We start from the raw sequence: 9,803 nt of genomic DNA on the forward strand, positions 1-9,803 counted from the left end.
TTGTGCTTTGTCTGCATGGTAATTCTGTAAATTTTAATCCAGGGCATTGAGCAGAAATTTCTAATACTACTTTAGATACAATGCTACATTGTGTCATGAGCAATATTGTGCGCTGTTCAGCTAGTTCTTTTAATGTAAAGTAACAAGTTTAGAGTGGATCAAATAATAAATTAGTGCATTTATTATTTTACTTGCAAGTGATTTTGTCATATTTTACAAAAGTTACGAATTCATAAGACTTCGGGGTAACATCCCTTCCTCTGTTTGCCTTTCATGACAAAATGATAATCATTAAAACATTGTTAAAGTAAAAGTACAGTAATCAGTGATTTAGAATGTTCAAATGTTAGTCTCAGAACATTAAACAAAATTCCCCTTCCTAGTCCAGATCAACAAGTACCCATTTTCAGTATCTTAGTCCTATGATAATACATGAAAATCACAAAAGCATAACTGTTGCAGTACTAACAGTGAATATTCCATTATGTAGGGGTGGGGGAGGGGTAGAAGGGAGGGGATAGGCAGGAAAGGTGAAGAAGGAATGTAAGGGGAAAGCACTAGGGGTAGTAGAAGGTAGAATCATGAGATAGGTAATAGGCAGCTGGAAGAGGAGGCAGAGTGAAAGTGGGAAGGGAGAGGGAGGGAACTAACAGAAGTTGGAGAATTTGATGTTCATACCAAGGGGCTGGAGACTACCCAGACGATATATGGGGTGTTGTGCCTCCAACCGGAGTCTGTTGTCCACCACAACAGACAAGATCTCCTGGTTGCCACCCACTTCAACTCTGTTTCACATTTCCATTTGGATATGTCCATACATGGCTGCCTCCTACTGCCATGATGAGGCCAAACTCAGGCTGGAGGAGCAACACCTTATATACCGTCTGGGTAGTCTCCAGCCCCTTGGTATGAACATAGAATTCTCCAACTTCTGGTAATTCTCTCCCTCACTCTTCCCCCATCTCACTTTCACTCTGCCTCCTCTTCCAGCTGCCTATCACCTCTCTCATGATTCTGCCTTCTATTACTACCCCTAGTGCTTTCCCCTTACATTCCTTCTTCACCTTTCCTACCTATCCCCTCCTTGCTTCCCCTCCCCCACTCCTTGATCTTTCATCTGATTGTTTTTTTCACCTGGCACCTTCCCCCCCCCGCCCCACCTTCTTTATAGGGCCCCTGCCCCCTCCTCTCCAGTCCTGACGAAGGGTGTCAGTCTGAAATGTTGACTGCTCGTTTCAACAGATGCTGCCCGACCTGCTGAGTTCCTCCAGCTTGTTTGTACATGTTGATTTGACCACAGCATCTGCAGTGTACTTTGTGTATGCCATTATGTAGGTTCGTTGCCAACCATCTTCCTGGAGTGTAATAATTGTGAAGCTGATCTCCCACTTAATCTTTTTGTTGACCTCTTGGATATGATTCAGAAAATGAGTTATGCTTTTGGATTCATCTAGTATGTAAATATAACATTCTTGTCCAATCAGAGCACACAATCATGCTTTCTTGGTAAAATCAAAGTCCAAAGCCATTTGGTTTTGCAATGGTACTGTGGAGACCACCACAAATTCTACCGACAACTTAGATTTTGCTTTATTGGGTTTGAGCAAAAGTATATGCAGTTTCATGTGCTGATGCTATGTTAATCATTTCCTGTGCTGCTGTACCAGTTCCATAGGCAAGTGTTACCTTCCCCAGGGAAAACACTGAGTCCTTTTACTCTGGGGTTAGCATTGCCTTATGGAGATTTATACCATCCTCTAAGACACTTATTTCCAAATTTATATCCCCATCTTCCCCCAGTGACTTTCTGACTACTGATAAGGGGAGGAAGGGGTCTATGTTTCTGAGTCCATTGTACCAACATGTCCAGGGTAGAGAGCTTGGACCAATTAGAATAACAGTTCATCCCCGTACAATTAAAGGACATGGGTAAAAGAGGCAGACCCATTTCCACATGTGCCTGGACATCCATACCAACACAGCGGCTTTGGATATTGGTCCTGTTTACACATTTGTAAGAAAGTGTTCATGGCAGTTTAATGTCAGAGAAAAGACGAGGGCTAATTGATCCGCTGTCATTGGGACTCTCCATGCTGCTATTTTTTTCCTCACATTGTTAGTCACCTAATAGTGAGAAGCTTGAATCCATGACAGATAATTGTTTTCTTACCTTAATGGCTGTCTTAGTAATCAGAAATACCTGAAATGGCCCTTCAAGTGAAGGTTTCAAACAATTCTTTCTTTCAAATATCTGTACCATAATGTAATCTTAAGGCTTGATGTTGTATACAGCATTTTAAAAAAAAAAAGCAGTCCCAACACCAACTCCTGTGGAATACCACTAATCACTGGCAGTCAATCAGAAAAGGATCCTTTTACTTCCATTCACTGTCTCCTACTAATCAGCCAATAGTACCATGCTAGTAACTTTCCTGTAATACCATGGGCTGTTAACTTAGTTAGCAGCCTCATGTGTGGCACCTTGTCAAAGGCCTTCTGAAAGTACAAATATACAACATCAGCTGCACCCCCTTTATCAATCCTACTTGTAATCTTAATGAATTCCAACAGGTTTGTCAGGCAAGATTTTCCCTGAAGGAAACCATACTGACTTTTTCCTATCTTGCCCTGTGTCACTAAGTACTCCATAACCTCATCTGAACAGTTCACTCCACATCTTCCCAACCACTGAGTCAAGCTAACTGGCCTATAATTTCCTGCCTTCCTCCTTTCTTAAAGAGTGGGGTGGCCTTTGCAATTTTCCAGACCTCTGGCATGATGCCAGAGTCCAATGATTTTTGAAAGATTATTACTAATGCCTCCAGAATTTCAGAACCCTAGGATGCAGTTTATCTGGTCCAGGTGACTTACGTACCCTTAAGACTTCCAGATTTTTGAGCACCTTCTTCCTTATAGTAATGGCACTCACTTCTCTTCCTTCACACCCTTCAGCATCTGGCACACTGCTAATGTCTTCCACAGTGAAGACTGATGCAAAATACTCATTTGGTTTATCTGCCATCTCCTTGTCCCCATTAATATTTCTCTGGCCTCATTTTCTAGAAGTCCTATATCCAGTCTTACCTTTTTTTTACATACTTGAAAAAGTTTTTACTATCCACTAATATTGTTTGTTAGCTTGCTTCCATATTCCATCTTTTCTCTCCTAATGATTCTTTTAGTTGCTCTCTATAGGTTTTTAAAAGCTTCCCAATCCTCTATCTTCCTGCTAATTTTTGCTTTCCTATCCTATCCTGCACCTTCCTCATTTTCCCCAGAAACTAATACCATTGCTGCTCTGCTGTCATCTCTGCCAGCAGCTGACTTCCAATTTACATCGGGCAACTCCTCTCTCATATCACTGTAATTTCCTTTACACTACTGAAACACTGCTACATCAGACTTTATTTTCTCCCTATCAGATTTCAAGTTGAACTCATTGTGATCAGTGCCACCAAGGGTTCTTTACCTTAAACTCCCTAATCTCTGATTCATTACATAACACCCAAATACAATGTAGCTGATCCCCTAGTAGGCTCAAAGACAAACTGCTTTAAAAAGTTATCTTGTAGGCATTCAACTATCTTACTCTTGAGATCCATTACCAACCTGATTTTCCCAATTGACCTGCATGTTGAAATCTCCCATAATTATCACAATATTGCCCCTTTGACATGCCTTTTCTGTTTCCCATTGCAATCTGTGGTCCACATCCCAACTACTGTTGAGAGGCCTGTATATAACTGCCATCAGGGTCCTTTTACCCTTCCAGTTTTGTAACTCAACCCACAAGGATTCAACATCTTCTGGTCCTATGTCACTTCTTTCTACTGATTTGATGTCACTCTTTACCAGCAGAGTCATGGCACTCGCTTTGCCTACCTTCCTATCCCTCCAAAACAATGTGTAACCTTGGACATTCAGCTCCCAACTATAACCATCCTTCAGCAATGATGGTCACAACATCAGACCTGACAATTTGTAATACTGCAACGAGATCATCTGCCTTATTTCTTCTACTCTGTGCATTGAGTACTGTATTTGGTACCCTTTTTGATTCTGCATTCCTAATGTGCTGGTGCTCACTTTGCTGGCTGCAATTCTGTCCTATCATCTGCCTGCCCTTCTTGACAATCTGACTGCATGCTAGCTTTGCTTTTTTACCATTTGCCCTATCCTGAGTCCCTTCACTCTGGTTCCCACCCTTCGGCCAAATTAGTTTAAAACCTTCCTAACGGACTTGTCTAGGAGAATATTGGTTCAGGTGCAACCTGTCCCTTTTGTACAGGTCATACCTCCCCCAGAAGAGATCCCAATTATCCAAAAACCTGAAGCCCTGCCCCCTGCACCAGCTTCTCAGCCAGGCAATAATCTGCCAAATTGCCCTTTTTCTACCATCGTTGGCACGTGGCACAGACAGCAATCCAGAAATTAATACCCTTGAGGTCTTGCTTCTCAGTGTACTCACGAGCTCCCTACATTTTCTTTTCAGAACCTGAGAAGTGGGTACCCTTGTCACCAGATAGCTTCCAGGGGATCCCAAATTGTGGGATTATTTAACAAACAATCCTCTACTCTAACTGCATCATTTTTTCTACAAGGAAATGGTTCACATTTATGTGAGAACACATCAATAATGACTAATACATACCCTTCACATGGAGGTCCAGCTGTAAGTGCACAAAAGAGCCATCTGATGGTGGGGTATAAACCCTTGTTGCTTATACCAATTTTCCCGGGTTCTGTAAGGCACATATACGTTGTCTGCAGATTTGTTCTGCAACTTGAGATATGTCAGGGGCATGCCACGTTTGATTTATTTGATGTGTTACGAATGAGGAGCAACTCTGATGGGCAGAAGGGTGCAAAGTCGTGTCCACCCACCCTTTGAGAATCGCAAAATCGCTATTATTTCGGATCTGATACCCAGGAAATGAGAGAGATAAACAGCTCATCCCAGTAATGAGAGAGAGACAACGCAGGGATACACAAAGGTGGAATGTCTCCTAACAAAAGCAGAACGGAACCACTGATTACTGCTATTGTCTCCTGGAGAAGGAATTGTGTATTGAGTACTGTTCCATTCATTGAAACCCCTCGGGGCAACCAGAGTGGTCTGGTTGATGTGTTGCATCATCCCAACCTGATTGACACCTGAGACCCTGTGAGTGGGGCAAAAGTGGGGGCGTGTGTGTGTGTCCACCCTTGCCTGGGTGACGGAACACGGAACGGTCTAGCTAAAGGACGGAGGGGTCATACGTGAATAGCCACAACATTAACGCATCGACAGATCAAGATCGTAAAAGGAAAGTCGGCAAGTTCATTTCTGTTTCTCCCTCTCTCCTCTCTCTCCTCCGCCCCCCCCCCCCCCAACTACCGCAGCCTGTATGAACTGAACTTTATATTTCCATCGGACAATTCACTATCCCCTAGACAACGATAGGGCTGATTTCTTATTGATTATTATTATTATTATTATTATTATACCCACACTTTTAGGTTTAGTATTGATGTCGTATATTATTGGTATATTTGCATTGATACTATTTTTGTGTATTTTTACTAATAAATACTGTTAAAAATAGTATCACCAGACTTCAATGGATACTCCTATCTTTGCTGGTAAGACACCCAGTTACGGGGTTCGTAACAGATCAATCATTCTCCTTTTGCCTGCAAGTGTGAACTTGTGAACACATCGGGGAATCTACAGTACCCATTTCCCTGGGGCCACAATGAGTGCATCGGGGTGAAGCCACATAATGTTGTGCTGCTTGCAGTCCAGCTTTTCCCACTTTGCCCTTTTGTCCCATGGAGCAGCAGACTGGTATGCTCGTATGGCCTCCACAGTGAGGGTGTCATCAGGGTGCTTGTTTCTGGAACAACAAGGGCAGGCCAATTGCTGCCTCTTTTGCACTACAATCTGCCACTTTATTGCCCTGCGAGACCTCTGCACATTTAATAATCACAGCCTGTCTTTTGCATGTTCAATCGCTTCCTTAGTTTCTAGGGTATAATGGGTCTGGTCCACTGGGAAGTGATATCTGGAGAAGCCTAACAATAGCGACATAATCTAAATACACTGTATACAATACACAGTCATCCCCATGAATCATTGGCTGCATAGCTTTAACAATTGTTTTAATCTGGGTCTTAATCAATGACCTTGCATTCTGCAATAGTGTATGTCCCAGAATAATAAACTTCTGGATGTACAAACTGTAGCTTCTGCTTTGATACTTTATGACGTTTCTTAGTTTCTGTAAAAGGTAGAGGGAGCCTTGCTCACAAGTTCCCTTGTTTGGGAAGGTCAACAGGAGGTCGTCCATGTACTATATTAGAGAAGAGCCCCCTCCCCCTTCCTGGGGAAACTTCTGACCTTCCTTCTGCTTGCAATTGCATCACAAAATACTGATTACATCAAAATTATTTTCCAAGGAATTTCAATATCAAAATCAATATGTCAAAGGTCTTGGATAACATCTTTTACATTCTGTAAAAGAAAGTAGTCTTATTTGTAAAGCAACTTTTAGAATTCCTCCCACAATAATGCAACATCTTAAGGGCATGACCTCTTAAAAAGAGCCTTTGCACACTTCCTCCCTCTCTCAAACACTCCCTCAAATGAACTCAGTGTGATTCAATGCACTTCATATAATTGAAACATTTAAACCATTCATACTTTAAACCATTTCAGAAAATCTTTTGTTCCTAATGGTTAAACCATTGTCACTATATTCAGTTACAATGAACAATTTTGAGGAAATGTGTTACTCTTAAGACTTTTAAAACGAAGAAATGTTGAAGTTATTCATTGTGCACAAGTAAGCAACATTCAACGCTTAAAGCATGAAATTCTCACATTAAATCTCAACATATTCTGACCCTTCGGAACTCCATTCTGCGATTTTTGTTACAATTTATATTGTATGAAGAGTTTGCTGTACAGTTCCAGGCATAATGACCCACATTACCACAGCTGAAATAGCATATTTGACACTGTACTGTTCCTGACAACAGCTTCCCTGATTGGGTGAAGACACACTCCAGTGCTGTCTAGTGTCCCTTCTAAAATCTCTGACCTCCATTGCTCCACACAATATCCTGTGTATTTTCTCGGAGGGAGAACACTTGAGCTGCCTCTGGTGTTTCTAAAGTTAGAATCAAACTCCTGCACTTCATTCTCCTCTGCTCTAATCATTTTCTTAAGTACCATGCCTCAGTATGAGTAGGGTATTGGGATAAAAAAGTTTCAGTCTTTCTAGATTATTCGGTGCTATGAAACACTTAAGTTCTTAACCATCTATTTGGGGGTTCTGGCTCTAAATGATCTTGATCTAATGTTGATCCATACACCCCTTGGAACACCATCCACAAACAGGACACAAATGCAGTGGGGTATTCTCCTTTCCTCTGGTAACATTTATGTAACTCATCTACTGAGTCCCCGTTGTATTGCCATAACAGTCACTATCACATTCTTTAATTCCTCATTTATTCCTAAGCGTGTTGCTGTGCTCCTGGCAAAGTGGAGTGTGTGTTCAGATGCAAGCACATTGTATTCGTTCTCCTTTCCTTCTCTATCACCTAGAATGTGTATTACTCTCTGGTAACTAACTACTCTTGAGAATCATCCCCAGGTAAGGATACATCCCATTATTGTAGGCAATATTCCTCAGCTGGTGTACCCCAAACATGATTATATTTTGGTTTAGATTTCTTGCCCCAGCTCCTCCCTGTTTGATAGTAACTAGGGGGCCCAATTGTGCAGCCCGTAGCACCAGCACCTTTTGGTTGTACATCTGCAGAGGGGATCCTTGGGAGAAAGCTCCTCAACACCATCATATCTGGTCACTATCTGCTATATCGTTCCAATCCACATATCCATGCCTGTGCTCTTCACTTGTTTCAGGTGCAAAAACATGCATTATTCCTCTCTGTGCAGCAAGCTGACTCTGCAGCTTTCAGGACTTTCAATGATTTCCATGTGTTACTTTTTAGGTGCTGATTTCTCTTTCTGGATCAAGGAAAGACTCACCCTACCCATTCTTTTATTTTATCCTTATTGTTTTCCATTTATGTTTACAATATTAATATCAACTTATTTGTTTTCACTATAGCATCCTGTGGGTTTTAATACATTTCAATATTTAGTTCCAGCACCTGGTGTCCCTGACACCCTTTCATTATTGGATAGTCCACTCATTTCCTTTCTCATTACCTCAGAAAAATTTTATGCATTCCTGACGCTATTGTGCTAAAACCATCCAATACATTTCTGCATATCTCTTTCACACATCCCAAATGCTGGGTCAACCTGTATGTGTTCACCTCTTACTGAAAATTTATGTTATCATGCTGAATGTGTCAGAATTAAGATGAGGAAGCAGATCCACTCAAGACTGATTACAAAGTATAGGGTGAAAGCAAGACAAAACTAACTGCTAAGAGAAAAAAAATCCACAGAAGTGAAAACAACTTATTTTCATTCAGCAACTGCTACTTCCGAGAAGTTTCCCCTCAGCAATTCTGTCCTTGGAATTTACTGTGATGTGTCATGGTTTTTTGTGCCTCACAAATGACCAGGAGACGCAGAAGATTCTTCAAGAAGGGTTAAACTTTAATTTGCAAATCAAAGTTGAGACAGTCATTGAGCTAGTCGCTGATTGCCCACCGATCCTCGGACACGGCATTTTTTATAGCAATCTCCTGGTCCGGTTTCACAGGTACGTCCCATTGACTTAATGATGTTCTAATCTACATCTCCCAGCTGTCTCTCACCAACACACCATCTTCTACATTCTTAAGATTTCATTCTCCTACTAAATTGGGTACATGCATAGCAAACAGCAAGTTCAAACTACATAATCTACATCAAGGCTGACTACATAGTTTTGGTTACACAGCAAACGAGTTCAAAGCAAAACATCTCTTTGCCACCTCTCATTACCACACCATTGTCTTCTACATTCAATTGGATACATGCATAGCAAATAGCAAACTTCAAAGCTGACTACATCTCTTAGCTACCTCTCATTAACATACTATTGTCTTCTACATTCCTAAGACTTCATTCTACTAAATTGGGTACATGCATAGCATACTGACTAGTTACACAGCAAACGATACAAGTTTTATACTCCATAATATTTTTATACTCCAATACTCCAATAGATGTTGTCACACTTAGACAGCAAATCTTGGTGGAACCTCCAAATTCTGTAATGTACCATTCAGCTAGGCCTTCTAATAGAAAGTAACAAACTACAACAAATTCAGTGTGGATCAAATTATAGTGTATTTTTAAAATTTTACTTGCAAGAGATTGTCTGGAAAAATAGCTTTAATCTTATGTCTCAAGCAAAGCACTTTGTTTTTTACAGAGAACAACAATTAGGTTGTTCCATTCCATATCACTCCTCTGTTATCTTCATCCTTATCTGCTGCTGACATTTGTTCTTTAGAAGCACTGTCCTTTTTAGCTCTGTTACCAAAACATCCCCCAGTCATAAAACAAATCCGTGATTAAAAAATAACCCACGGCTTCCAATCATAAAACACACACAGACTTGTATGCCTCCATTCTAACTAGCATAGCACCTTGGTTTCCATTTGTCACATTACACTTTACAAAAGTTACAAAATCATAAAGACTTCAGGGTTACAGATATATTTTCACATTCTTTGATAGGCACATGGATTATAGAAGAGTGGAGGGCTATTTAGGAGGGACGGGTTAGGTTGATCTTGCAGTAGGTTAAAATTTCTGTGTGTCATTATGCAAAGGGGCTGTACTGTGTTAT

This window comes from Hypanus sabinus, chromosome 1 (genome assembly GCF_030144855.1).
Source record: "Hypanus sabinus isolate sHypSab1 chromosome 1, sHypSab1.hap1, whole genome shotgun sequence".
Classification (NCBI taxonomy): domain Eukaryota; kingdom Metazoa; phylum Chordata; class Chondrichthyes; order Myliobatiformes; family Dasyatidae; genus Hypanus; species Hypanus sabinus.